This window comes from Chiloscyllium plagiosum, unplaced genomic scaffold, assembly GCF_037043375.1.
Source record: "Chiloscyllium plagiosum isolate Xiang-an unplaced genomic scaffold, Cpla_swu_hap1 HiC_scaffold_23, whole genome shotgun sequence".
In the NCBI taxonomy this organism is placed as follows: Eukaryota; Metazoa; Chordata; class Chondrichthyes; order Orectolobiformes; family Hemiscylliidae; genus Chiloscyllium; species Chiloscyllium plagiosum.
This window is the reverse complement of record NW_028270161.1, coordinates 37,542,256-37,554,579: the sequence shown is the minus strand read 5'-3', so window position 1 is coordinate 37,554,579 and position 12,324 is coordinate 37,542,256. Positions and strand designations below refer to the sequence as shown.

The following is a 12,324-nucleotide window of genomic DNA, read 5'->3' as shown; positions in this document are numbered from 1 at the left end:
CACGGCATGCTTGTCCAGCTCCCTGGGCAGCAACGGATGATCTGGATGGTGCTGTACTTGTTGGTGCTGTACTTGTTGTAATGGGCCAGACGGGAAGTCACTCCTGTGATGCACTTGAAGATATTGTTGACAAACAAGTTCAACTCTGTTATCTACACCTTTCCAAATGTCTCCAGCGATAAATGAGCTACTTAATAACCAGACCTTTGAATGTAAATAACACTTTATTTTGAGAAGCTGAGAATATCTGCTGACAATATTCAAATAATAGGGTGTTCTTATTGTGACCATTATATGCTTCTTGATGGAAAGAATGAGAAATAACTTTTCAAGATAAAGGACAACTAAAACAAATTTCAATCCAATATCTGTGGACATAGATTATTAATCATCTCCCAGAGGTTGAGTATCACCCAAAGTGAGGGTGGATTTAATGAAGCAGAAAATAAGAGACCTCAGGAATTCACAAACTATTTCACAGCCAATTAATGATGGTGGTGCAATGTAGGAAAGTAATGGCCACAGTCAACAATATGATAATGACCAGATAAGCTGTTCTCTTTTCTAGATGACTCTTTATCAATGCTCTGATGAAGAGTCATCTAGACTTGAAACATTAGCTTGCTGTCTCTCCACGGATGCTGCCTGACCCACTGTGATTTCCAGCATTTTTTGTCTTCAGTACAGATTCCAGTGTCTGCAGTAATTAGCTCCTAAGCTGCTCTCTTAGTGATGTTGATTGAAAGATAATTATTCACCAGAGTTGCCCATCTTCAGAGGAATGCCTTGTGTCCCTTTACATCCACCTAAAACAGCAGACAGTTTTTTTAGTTTTAAACCTCGTTCCAAAAGATGTCACCTCCGACAATACTACATTGGAATGTCAGCCTAGAGTATGAGGTTAACTCTTAGGAGTTCAATATGAATCAAAAACACTTCAGAAACAGACTAGAGAGCCATGACAGCACTGTGGCTGATGCAGCGAAAAAGACAATATAGGAATTAGACTGAAACAGTCTGGTCTTCTTTATTCAATATACATTTAATTCAACCTGATTGATAAGCTATGGTAAATGTTGACAGGAAACCCATATTTAGCTCTCTGCTTTGCAAATATAATGAAAATGTATTTGTTGTGAACAGATATTAGCATAAAATGTTTCATAATATTAGCACAGTGCATGGACGAGGAAACAGATAGATTTTATTTGAAATTTAAAGTAAAAGTCTTTGCAGTGCAGTATATTCAGCCATATAGGCAGCATTTGTAGAGAGCGCAAAGCAGCATGCAATGTTATGATGAAGGGGGTCACTGGTCTCAAAACAGTAACTCTGTTTTCTCTCTACAGTTGCTGCCAAACCTGCTGTGCTTCTCCAGCAATCTGTTTTTGTTTTTAATGTTTTATGTCTGTGACTATCAGAACTGCGAGAAGTTAAAAACATAATGAGTTTTTAGCAAGGGGATGGGACAAGGAGAAAAGTCTGTGACTGAGTAAAGATTAAAAGGTTGAAGAACAGAAGAGTCAGTTTTCCAAGGGTCAAAAAGAATGGAGGAGGAACAGTAAAGAAACAAGAAAAATAAAAGATGTACAGAGAGCTACATGCTATCAAAAAAAAAGCAAAATCATAAAAAGGGAACAGAATGGAGAACAGAGTTTTCAGTATGTAATTATTGGAATGAATGTGAGTCTAAAAGATGTAAACCACATTCATGGAATGCCCTGCCAGTAGCAGTGGTGGACTCTCCCTCTTTATGGGCATTTAAGCGGGCATTGGATAGGCATATGGAGGATAGTGGGCTAGTGTAGGTTAGGTGGGCTTGGATCGGCGCAACATCGAGGGCCAAAGGGCCTGTACTGCGCTGTATTCTTCTATGTTCTATGTTCTATTTTCTTTTCTGTTTGCTCCTCTATTTCTTTCACCTCACAGATTCTGTGTAACCTTCTGAACATTTTTTTCCCACCAGTTTCTGTTATTATTTCAGATTATTTCTGCAGAATTCTGTACTTTGCTTAAATATTACTGCATTTGAAACTTGTCAAATGGATTCTAATAATAGTATCTACACTGATCACTTGCACAGTAAAGAATCTGGAGTGGTAATGGTGGCACTACTTACAGATTGAAAACTCTAACAGCACTTGAACAAAGGACAATGGCTTACCTCAATATGGAGACAGCAGAAAGTACTCCTATTGAGGGATATTGCAGCATCTGGTCAATTCCAAATTCATTCTTCTGTCCTGAAGGGAGTCAACAGAAGTGGTCCAATGTTCTGACAGAGAATAACATTTTCCGTATCATTACTCCCATAAAAGCACCTTCTGCTGTCTTTTCAGCTGGTGGTGTAAGAATCAGTCATGCATTAGAGCAAAAAAAAACACCAGAGCACCTTGCACTGTCACTTACATGAATAACATATCTTTATGATGTGTAACATGTAACCAAAGGTACGCTATTCAATCCTTCCAGCCTGCTCCACTGTATAATAACATCTTGGCTGATCTAATTACTCCACATTCTCACCTATTCCCCCATATCCTTTCACCCCCTTGCTTATTGTGAATCTAGTTACTGCTGCATTAAAAACATCCAAAGATTCTGCTTCCACCATGTTTCATAAACCTCTGTGAGAATAAAATTCCCTTATCTCTGTCTTAAAAGGACAATCCCTTATCTTTAAATGGTAACCCCTAGTCCTGGATTCTCCCATGAGTGGAAACAATCTTTCCATATTCACCCATTCCAACACCTCAGATTTTATATGTTTCATCAAGTCACCTCTTCCTCTTCTGAACTCCGGTGGATGCAGGTCTTGCCTGTCCAACCTTTACTCATAAGACAATCTGTCTACTCTAGATATTTGTCTGGTAACCCTCTCTGAACTATTTCCAACATGTTTATACTTTACCTTAAATAAGGAAACCAATGCTGTATGTAGTATGCCAGATGTGATCCCACCAATGCATTGTGTAATACACAATATCCTCATGTTTGTATTCAATATTCCTTGTAATAAGCAATATCATTCTATTTGCTTTCCTGTACTTACTTACTAACTTGCACATGGACACCTAAATCCTTCTGCATCTCAGAACTCTGCAACCTCTCACCACTTAAAAATGTGCTTCCATTTTATTCTTCCTGCTGACATGGACAATTTCACATCTTCACACATTATACCCCACTTGCCATGTCTTTGTCACTCACTTAACATATCTCTATCCCTTTATAGGTTCACTTTGTCCTCTTCACACCTTAATTTTCTATCTATCTTTGTCTCATTGGCAAATTTAGCAACCACATCATTAATTCCTTTATTTAAGTTAGTTATACAAAACATAAAAGGTTGAGGCCCAGTATTGACGCTTGTGGTACACCATTCACTACATTTTGCTAACCAGAATACGAGTCATTGATGATTCCTCACTGTTTCTTGGTAGCCAGCAAGTCTTCTATCTATGCTGGTACATTATCCTTTTCACCATGTGCTTTCATTTTCTGCAATAATCTTTACTGTGGCACAGTACCAAATGACTTTGGAAAATCTAATCATAGTATATCAATGAATTCCCCTTCATATTACTTCCTCAAAGAACTCCAATGAATTTGTTAAGCATGATTTTCCTTTCACAAAACTAAGTTGACTCTCCCTGAACACCTGGATGTTTAAAAAACCCTAACATGCCATAATATCTTTGAAATAAAATCAAAAATCAAATTGGAAAAGCTCAGCAGGTCTGGCAGCATCTGTGGAGAGAATTCAGAGTTAATGTTTTGGACAGATTGACTCTTCCACAGGTTCAACCATCACATTGGTTGCCTCCTGTTTTCCCAAAGATATCTGACCAGGTAGATTACTTGGAAAAGTCATTTGACTCCATTCCACAGGGGATATAAATGGTAGATGCATGAATCACTCCTATGAAAATTCTAATAGGAGGTAACTATGCCATTTGAACGGCTAAACACTATTGAAGGACCTCAACATTATGAATCCAAGATTTGTAAAAATTGATATCAATCAACAAGAGATTCAGGACTTAAAAGAAACTCTGGATTATTTTTGATGCAGGAAGACCATAAAGGAAGTAGACCATTCAGCCCATTGAGTCTATATCACCTATCAAAAAGATCATGGCTTATTTGATAAATCTCCACTCCACTTTCCTGTCTTTTCCTCATAACCCTTGATTCCCATTATGGTTAAAAATCTGTCTATCTCAGCCTTGGGTATATTGAATTACCTCAGCTCAACAACACTGTAGCTAAATAATTCCTCAGGTTCATAACCCTCTGAGAAAATAAATTCCTTCTTCTGTTTGTCTTAAGTCTGCAATGCCTTATTCTAAGATTATATCCACTGGTCTGAGACTTTCCCACAAGGGGAAACAAACTTTTCCATCTACTTTGTCAGTGTTTTTGGTGTAAATCTTATTTTTATCCCATTTTTATGTGAATTAAAAATTCTGACCTGATTGGAGGCAACAGACACAGAATCTGGTATGGATTAGTAAGCATTTTGTTCAACTGCTGGCTGATACATTCAACAGTTTAAGATAAATTTAGAGTGAAAAAATAATCAAGCCATGTTCTGGGATAGCTGAAGTGTCTAATGATATTATTATCCTTGATTTCTTCTCAACACAGTAGTTAACTATGCAAATAATAGTCCTTTGCACTCACCTGTGTGCATGTTCTAGTCTTCCTCCTTTATAAAGTGGAAGTGAGCCTGAGTGACATCTTCGATGGTATTGTTTTCTTCCCAATGATTTCTTGTCAGCCATGATCTTTTTGAGTGGCAGTATAGACTCAATGGGCTGAATGGTCTACTTCTCTTATGGTCTTCCTTTCAAATATGCAGTTGTTTTTGCTTTCATCACCTGTTCTCCAGATTTGATAAAGATTCGACTGTTGTGATCTTTGGCCTTTTTTATTTCTGATAGTTATCTTTCTATAGTAACAAAGTCCATCAGAATGGTTAGCTGTTAAGTCTTTGACAATTTGTGATTATCTTTGCTTAAGAAACTAATAAATCAATCATGCACTTTGAATTCTGGTTCAGTCAACCTCACCTCAGAAAAAGTTGGATCTTTTTTTGAAATTCTGGCCAATGATGCTCACTTTTAATTGTAGATGCTTTTTGGTTCTCAGAACAACATCAGCCCAAATGTTTGTTAGCTTATTCACATATTTAATTAAACAATCATATTGCATCTGTAAGCAGTCTATTAGCAAATTAGGTTTCAACATTAGAGTTAAACAGGTGCTAGTTGTTCATCATGATGATTATGATAATGATCTAGATGTGTATGTGTAAATCACATATTTATACACTTCACCACTCAACAGCATTGAAAAAAATCGAAGGAACAATAACAAAGATCTACCGATTGTTCACAAGACACTGACGAGTGGACTCTAAAGGTATGTGTTCAATTGTCAAAGTCATAGAAATGCGGAATGGTTAAAAGCATAGAGGTATGCCATTTGATCCAACAGGTCAATGTGAGCTCTTTGCTAGAACAACTTGACTACACCCATTCGCCCACCTTTTCCACATTGTCAAGGGCTTCCAATTTTCTTTCTTCGAGCGCTGATTCCATTATCTTTGGAAAGGTATAATTTATTCTGACATCATTATTCTCTCGTGTACGGTATTCTGAAAGCTTTTCCAAATTTTGCTTTTAGTTCTTTTGCCAGTCACCCAAATGCATGTGCTCAGGCTCTCATCTCTTCACTCGATGGGGCCTCTTTATCTGCTCTCTGTAAATCGCTCATGACTTAGAACACCTCTATCAACTCTCCTCTCAACTTTCTCTTCTCAAAGAGGAACCATCTCAAAGTTCTCCAAATCATCCAAATAACTGAAGTCTTTATTTCTGGAATTATTCTGATTAATGAGAACAGAAAGTTTCATTGGTTCTGGCAGAGTCCATGGAAAGAGAAACAGGGTGAATGTTTGTATCCAATCGAACTTCTTCAGAACTGAGAAAATGATTGGTTTGTACTGTACAAGAAGAGATAGAAAGATCAAGTGGAATAGATGGTAAACCTTACTCCAGAACAAAGGGCAATGAGAGGTGCAAATTATAGTAAAGAGGAGATGCAGATGAAGAGTAGGTGCTAATACTAAGTGTTAGTAGCAGAAAATACGTCAGCTCTAATATGAGTAAATCAGTGTAAATGAAACACAGGGGAAGTGGAAATGAGAGGGTGAGGTAATAAGAATGGAGGACACAGTTAATGGCCTGAAGTTATTGGACCAGGCTCATAATCTTTCCTGCACTTTCACTAAAGTCTTCACACCTTTCATAAAAAATGGTCCTTAGAATTAGACACAATATTCCACTTGAAGCTGAAGCAGAGTCTCATAAATATTTAATATATGTGCCTCTACTTATATCGTCAAAGATCGCCTATGACTTTGTTAACCATTGTCTCAACTTACAAAACCACTTCCAATGATTTATATACATATACTCACAGATCATTCTACTCTTGCATCCCCTTTAGACTTGCACTTTTTAGATCACATTGCCTGTACTCTTTCAAACAAAATTTCCTACTAAAATGTGTCAATTTAAACTCTTCTGCTTGAAATTTCTTCTGTTACTTTCCTACCCCATGCCACTGTCTACATCCGAGTTTATCATGTATCTCCTGCATGGAAATGCAGTGGTCCTAGTATCAACCCTTTAGCAATACCATCCTCTAGTCTAAAAAACAACCATTCACTATGACTGCTGCAACTGTCCCCTTCATTTGATGACCTGTGAAGAATAATTGATATAATAACAACATTTATAATTAGGGCTAGAATATCAAAAATATAGATATTTTTAATCAATCCATTCGGTTAGGTAGGAGCAGATGGGATTTGTAACAGACCTTCCAGTCCAGAGATAGGAACCCTACCATTGCATGACAAGCATTCATTTTCAGAATGTATGCCATTGGATCAATTAGACAGATCATACTCAGCCTTACATTTTGAATGGAGATTATGAAATGAGGATTAACAATCAAGGAACAGTGAGAGTAAAGCAAAAGTTCAGGACAGTGGACTCAGTGTAAGCTCTGCTACATAAAGGTGCATGAGTCACCATTGTCCTTCTACCTCACTGCAAGGAATTGTGATCATAGATATCAGGTAGTAATACCTTCCATTGGCATAAGTATCAGTTTTGCTGAGGGATACTTCAATGGAAATTGAGCACCTTTCATTTAATTTCACCTGAAATGTTCCTATTTTACATTATTAATATAGTTAGTTTATCCTTTGTTTATACATTTTCACCTTCAGTAACTTTACAGAATGCAGTTCTGCTATTTCTGTAAGTAAACATTTGAGGTACGATACCACTGAAGAATAAAAACAGGATGAATGATACATTAAAATGTCACCTTCCATGGAACATGTTTATCCTAGTCCCTAACTTGGCCCATTGCATGGAAAGTAGAATTTCTTAGTAATGGATTGTCAGTACAGGTGGAATCTCAGACTTGTTTTGATATACCCTTAGGAATATGAATGGATGAAGAGGCCTAAGGGCCTTTAAAAAACCAACTTGGGATATCACCTCACACCAAAAACCTATTGTTAGATCAATAATTTGAGTCATGTATGCTTCATGTGCCATACAAATTCCTTTTGTTCATTCATTTTCCTTGTAAATCAACAAATTTCAAAGAAAGTGTAGAAATATACGGTACAGACCATTAACCAAATTTCATTTGCATGACCAGCATGAATTTAGGATATAAGCTCCATTGATTGATCCAACACAAGTCTCATTCAGCCCATGAAGTTATTCTTTTCATAAATTAATCTTCCTTTGGTTTAAGTTACTTTTGCAAACACCTGCAGTTGGATAGTTTTTTTATGTCTCATTTGTCGACACCGACAATCTGCCAACCTAAGGCAGGTACTATCTGCTCTTCCTTAGGGAACTTACCTATATTCCAATTCTCTCATGTTCAACAAAGAAGCTTGGTTTTGTTCAGACATTTGAGAGGATGTGTTTCCTCTTCCCTGTTAACTGCTTCATGCTTTCTTTAAATTTATGGTGTTTCAGTGTTAATTGGTCCTTTTCCTTCCAAGGTTATTTATAAAAAGAATTTTCTTTCTGGTTAGGAGTACCAATTTGTAATTCTTTATCTGATAGTTCAAACATATTATTCATGTGTTTTTAGAACAGGAGAGAAAAGTCATCCTATTACAGATGATGAAGTACAGAGCACAAACATTTCCACAGTTCCATTTGTTCTTGCATTTGCATTTATTGTATCAGATTGTAACTAGATTTAAGCAATATGGTTAAGCAAAAACAAAAACAACTATGTCAGACTATATAAAATATAACATGCATTTCTACAGTTTACTATGTTTTACAACACCGCAGCGAAAAAATGTGGCAATGAAATTCCTTGATGGTTCCACATCAATCTCCCATTAAAACTCTTGTATTTGTCAAGCTGAACCCTCAGATATATGACTGTCAGATTTGCACCATTTCTTGAAGCTTCTGAGCCAACGTTCTTGGCAGCATAGTTTCAAATTGTATCTATTGTTCTATCAGTACATCAGCTAATTTACATATAGCATGATGCCACAGTCAGCAATGAGCTGAGTGATCAGTTAGTTTATTATAATGTTATTTGCAGGATGTCACATGACAGAACACCCAGTTCAAAATCATGTGATCTTATGTATCCATCTTAACACGTAGGTATGTTGGTAGATTGACATCTGTCCTGTGAGACAGCGCTCCTTGACAATGTAGTATTTCAATGCTCCTATTTTATGTGCTGCAGTTCAATATGTGTGATAATATGGATTTAAAAAGACCTTTCCGCCTATTTCAGTTTATCTATCCAAAAGATATCCTAAGCAGTGAAGCTTATTATTTTAGTCTACAATACTCATCACATTTTGTATGAAGAATGATTTCTTGTTATGAATTGAATACAATTTTTCCATGGTTAGAACTTAGTCATCTCATTTCACACCTGCTATTCGATCTAAATTCATTTTGCAGTCTGGCTTTTCCTCTAGTTTTAGCAACCTTATATATATCTTTAAGATTACTTCTCAAATATTTTCTTGCTTGACCGAGAAGCTTAATTCTTTTTCTCTTTCCTCATAATTCAGGTCTGGTAGTAAGAATTTGTCTCAAGGCTTTCTTTGCATTGGTTTGTCTACTTTCTAGGTGCAGCATGTTCTGCATAAAATATCATCTGCCATCATTTGGCTCACTTACATATTTAACTGAACTTTAACAATTCTGATCTGATTCCATTGCTCCTTCTTGTTTGCCATCATTAGTAAATTTAACCAACCTGCATTGAATTAATGATCCCAAGCTGCTCATATGCATTCTAAAGGGCAATTGAGTTTTGCGAAACCCCACTTAGTGTCTTGCCCCAATCTGACATAACTCCTCTGGTGTATACTTATAGCTCCCTGCCCTACAAAAGAGAATTTAATCATTCCCAATGTTTACTGAAAATCCCCACAGACCATGAGCTTAATTAATAGATGTTTGTGTGGAATTTTACCAAAAGCTTTTTCAAAATGAAGAGTTTTCTGCAGCCCACTTGGGTTGTTAGTTCCTCAAGTCAAGGAGGTTGCTCATGATGGATCTTCCCTCTGCCCCAGAGGGCAGTGGAGGCTCAGTCTCTGGATTCATTTAAGAAAGAGTTGGATAGAGCTCTCAAGGATAGTGGAATCAAGGGTTATGGAGATAAGGCAGGAACAGGATACTGATTAAGGATGATCAGCCATGATCATATTGAATGGTGGTGCAGGCTCGAAGGGCAGAATGGCCTACTCCTGCACCTATTGTCTATTGTCTATTGTCAAGTTTCCTCCTGTTAATCTTTTCTAAGTTATCATAACCTTGAAAAGTGGTAAAATTAATGAATTAGTGATTGCCAATGTTTACTTTTTCACTCTTTTTGAACCATATTGGTTTGTTGTCTGTTGTGTGCTTGTTAACTCTCTCTTAAATGTTAGTTAGTTGGCAGAGTCTTCCCCTCCCTGGTATAGTAAGGCGATGTAATCAGGTAAGAATGGAAATTCTTGTTCAGAATTTCATTCTTGAGTGGCAACAAGCTTATTCCCATGAAACTGCATCTAATTAATATCCCTGTCTGTCGCACTAATACTGTGCTTCCAATTTTCTTCTCTCTTATCGAGAAACTAAATGGCACAACAACAGGCGACTGATCAGCACGTGTTGAACTCATGGAATGCCTGTGCCAGCCATCTACATTCTCTTAGCAAAGAAACATTTCTTCTGCATATGGGGACTTCATAGTTAATGGCCACAATTCTCCTCAGCTCTTCATCAATATAACATGGCACTGGCAAAGTACCAGTTTCACAACATCCTCATTTCTACTCCTGGTCCAAACAACCAACACTTTAGGGCCTCAATTATATACTTTGGAGCTGAGGGACAGCAATGAAAAGCTGCCAGGTTGCTTTTCACTCAGGAATAGCTATGCATCTACATCAGAAATTTTGTGCTGACACGGAAACTGGTATCTTCAGTTTGTATTTTAGTGCACAAGGTCTTCAGCACCTACTTACTCAGGTTTATGTTGCTTTGTAGTACACAAACTCCTTCATTCTGGATGGGTGGCCAGTCTCCATGTCTTAGAGTTTTTTTTTCAAATACAAGGCTTTTAGTGTGACCTAGAGGCAGACAGGCTTGATGGTTTAGATTACTGTCTAGCACACAAGGAGAGGCAGGCAACCTGTAGAAGTGATTGAATCAAACAGGGATAGGCATGTGGCTGTATGGCATGGTGCTAACATTCCCATCAGAACTGCTGCATTGACTACAAAGTACTGTGGCAGATCCACTGTGTGTGCTGTAGAAAATGGTGACGTGTGAATTTCAAAGGAGGTGAGGGCTTGGTGGGGTAAAGCTGGATGACAGTCGGGTAGTGGATGCTACACAGTTAGTCTAGGAGCTGATCTAATTCCAGTCGAGATGGCTAGTCACAATCAGTCGGGCTGTTGGTCCAAGACATGTCTGGAGAATGTATACTTTAACGTCTGAAGACTAGGCCATAATCAGTCCTTGAGATCAAGTGCAATCAGTTCAGGGATTACATGTAGGTTAAGAGATCAGTCTTTGAGTAGGCTATGTTCAATGCCCTGCCAATCTGTCAGGGGATTGGGACATGGTCAGTCATGGAGGTTTGATCATTAATCATCATATAGTTTATCAGGGATCATACCATAGCGTCCTGGAGAAAGTGGACACATCAAGCCTGGGGATGGCCTTCTTTGTACCAGATTGCTGTGGGAATGCTCATTGTGATAGGAGGAAATCATTAATAGCAGAGTGGGAGGATGGTGTGCTGGGAACTCAAAGTGGGGAAGGGGTTGTTCAAGCACATCACGGTAACTCTGGCCTCTGAATCGGGAAGGTGTCAGATAAACAAAAGCATGAGAACCTCCAGAGCCATGGCCTCTAGGGGAAAAGTGGGCAAATTAGTTGTGATATATAAGTTTGACTGAAATGGGGGAGGCTGAAAAGTCTTAGAGCCAAAGGGAAGCAACACAAAAAGAAACATGAATGATGGGTGGAAATTGGCATGTAACATGTTGAATCTACAGGTTATTCATACTAAGATGAAGTTAGAACATTGCTATATCCAATTGGAAGTTAACAGCACCATGACTTTGCAAAATGGGTGCAACTGCATGCAATGTGAGATGTAATTAGCTTCTGTGTATTTCTATGGGAATGAATTTATAAACTTTGATTTTAAGGCTATGTAAGAAGCCATACAATAATCATGTCTTCACTGATTCACTGATGCTTTCCATTTTCTTTCAAGTCTCACCTCATCTGGAGGGTAGTAATTCACAGAGATTGCAGAAAACAAGTTGTGGCCCAAGCAATCAAGAGCATTGTGGCCACCAATTGCCTCCTTGTCATGTAAGCTCATCAAGTTTTAACGCAATAAGGAATTTGAAAGCCGAATCGGAAGTTTCTTGTTTGGAACAAATGTCAATCACTTTCCTTTCTCTGACTATATTCTAATGGAGCCCTGAGATGTCTGAGGCTTTGCACGGAATCCTGGTGGACTTGTGTCCACTCAACAGAAAATGGAGAAGAAAGGAGCTTCAGCAAGACCAGCAATCAAAGCCTCTAGTGGAAGAAGTAGTAGATCCACCAAAGAGGTACAAAGGAATGGTGAGCCCTCAAGTGTACTGACTTATTTGCAGTTACATGTAAACGTCTGCACAGCAATTTTGGGAATGATGAAGGATCTCCTTTTCCATCATATCAGAGATCTGCT

General features: G+C 37.9%; 1 long non-coding RNA gene across 2 annotated transcripts in view; it reads right to left on the bottom strand.

Moving 5' to 3' along the window:
- Window positions 1–276: 276 nt before the first annotated feature.
- Window positions 277–12,324, bottom strand: part of LOC148145874 (uncharacterized) — a 45,936-nt gene continuing 33,888 nt past the window's right edge. For both annotated transcript variants that reach the window (XR_015761138.1, XR_015761137.1), the window contains 3 exons: window positions 4,687–4,954; window positions 2,165–2,339; window positions 277–806 (listed from right to left, as the gene is read on the bottom strand). This is a non-coding gene — a long non-coding RNA (uncharacterized LOC148145874). The remainder of the gene's footprint in view (window positions 807–2,164; window positions 2,340–4,686; window positions 4,955–12,324) is intronic.